This window comes from Meleagris gallopavo, chromosome 26, assembly GCF_000146605.3.
Source record: "Meleagris gallopavo isolate NT-WF06-2002-E0010 breed Aviagen turkey brand Nicholas breeding stock chromosome 26, Turkey_5.1, whole genome shotgun sequence".
Lineage (NCBI taxonomy): Eukaryota > Metazoa > Chordata > Aves > Galliformes > Phasianidae > Meleagris > Meleagris gallopavo.
This window is the reverse complement of record NC_015036.2, coordinates 5,447,678-5,450,159: the sequence shown is the minus strand read 5'-3', so window position 1 is coordinate 5,450,159 and position 2,482 is coordinate 5,447,678.

Here is a 2,482-nt window from a genome sequence, read left to right as displayed (position 1 = left end):
TTTTTCCCCAAGGGCTGAAGTTTTCTAACCAGATTAAAAGCGATTAGTTTCTCATGCAGCTGCCTGGCCGTGGCTTTTATGCTCTGCTCTTCCCAGTGAAAACACAGCACAAATGCAGCAGATGCTGTGGGCACAGCCTCACCTCCAGCACTGGGACACCTGAGCAAAGCAGTTCTGCTCCCATTGCCCCCAGCTGGCACAGCGCAGTGGGTGAAGCATCTCATGCCCCGCTTTGGGATGATCCCATTCACTTTGCTGCTTTTCTGGGAGCCCTCAGCTCTTCTGCTGCTGCCCCTGTGCTCTCAGCACTGTTTGCTCCTCTCTGTCTTCCAGCCCACATCTGGCCAGGCTGCTTCCACATTCCTCTGCGCTTTGAAAATCGTCCCCCAGGAATGGAGATTACAAAAACGCAGTCTGACCGGCACCATATGAATCACCACCCAATTAGTGCTGTTTTTCCCAAACTCTCCTTTTAGAGCTCTCTGTTTAGTTGTGTCAAAATGGATTTGTTTATATGGTTTCAGAGGTGATGTTTCTCCTCAAAAATGTTTTTCCCGTAGCTTTGGATTGGTTCCCTCCCATGGTTGGCATCATCTCTTGGCACGGCATCGCTGAACTTCAGCTTGGGCAATACAGAGCTGCTGTTGAGCACAGGCTTTGTCAGCTTTAATGCAGCCTGCTGCCTCCTTGGTTCCTCCCATGCACAAGGAATGGCTTAGGCCCAGCGAAAGAGGATGTTACTGGGTTAAAGGCAGCCATGTGGCTCTGCACAGCCTTCCCCTTTGCCGCTGCTCAGCTCTCCGGTGGCTGTGAGCAGGATCAGGAAGAGTTTGCAGATGTTTTCAGGCTTGGTGTTAGCAAGCAGGGAGGTCTGATGGCTCTGCTCTGAGCTTGGGGTGTGGACCCTCCTCTTCCTCCAGCACTGCCAGGCAGCTCCAGCCACGTCCCAGTCCCCAGCAAACCGAGGTTAAGTTCTCAGACCACAGCAAACTGTTTGCTCTGAGGCTCCTGGGACGGGATGCCTGTTCCCTGCCCAGAGCCTCAGCACAGCTAAAATTAGCACGGGGCTGCTGGGAAAACACACACAGTGTGCAGGGCTGCGGGCGGCAAAGCGGGGAGCGCTGCTGGGGAGCTGCATTTCGGGGCAGTGCTGCTCAGTGACAGCGCTTTGCAAGCAAAGAAAGTCTGAGATCATGGGGAATGCGTGGCACTGAGGCCCCATTGTACGCTGTTAAATCAAAGGCCAGCTGCATGCAGGGCTCCCAGCTGCTCTGCTGCCCCTTCCCACAGCTCCCACGTCTGTCCTGGGCTGCTGACCCATGTTGCATCACAGATGAAACATCACTGGGAGCGTTGTCTGCACGAGATGGAGAAATGGCCAAAACCCCGAGGAGGATCTTCCATCAGAGGGGAAAGTTCAAGAGACCAAGTGGCTCCTTCCTGCTCTCTGGCAGGACGCCCACTTGTGCTGCTCCCTTCCGATGTTCTCTGCTGAGATGAAGTCATGTCCTTGTGGAGCTGCTGACACTGCTCTGCTGACTCCAACAGCATGAGGAGCTCAGCTCAGCCCTGCCCCTTCGTTACCATAAATCAGCATAGCCTGCCCTGCACCGACAAAAGGGTCGACCCCAAAGAAGTCATTGCTCCTCCAGGCTCTCTCATGCTCTGTGAGCACTCTTGCTGCTACAGCCAGAGGAGCTGCTCATGTGCACAACGCTCTCATCTCACCTGAGTTTAGGCACCAAAAACCTATGGTGCCAATTTTTTATTGTGCTCACCTTGGACAATACTTTGAGTATTTCTGGAATAAAGAAATCCAATGAAGAAGAAAGCACAGAAGCCCAATGCTGTGGGACCTGCAGCCTGCCTGCATCTCTCAGCCGATGCAAACACCTCTACAGATACCCACCAGCCTCAGTGCAGCCCCTGGGCACAGTCATGGCATCAAAATATTTCACTGTGTGCAAAGGATAACAGCTGAGGGCTGCGGAAAGTCAGAGGAGCCCCAAACCTGATTATGGCCGCGTGGTCCCTGCCTCACTTACCACGGTGTGATGGAGAGCCTTATCATGTTATCCCAATGCATTAGGAGACGTGACGTTGTCCAGCTCCTCTGTGCCGGGCTCTATCTCTTGACCCTTCCATGTAATTGCCTTGAAATGCTGGGGCTGCTTTTATATTTTACTGGAAACTGGAAAATGAATGCAAAGTGGGATATGTGCCATTACTGTCTGTAAGGCTGATATCTATCCAAGATGCATTTGAGTTATTAGGGGATGAACCACGTCAGCGTCGATAGCGCCGCCGAGGTGTTTTGCCACGAGGAAATGGCTCTCCAGGGCGGCAGCAGCAGGAGCGGAGCAGACACGGGCGTGCCAGCAGCCCAGCGGTGCCAGCATCCCGCCCGCACCTCCCATCCCATTCCCGCAGCGGGGAGAGAAAGCGAAGCCTCTGCCCTCCTTCACGCCCACCCTCCGCACAC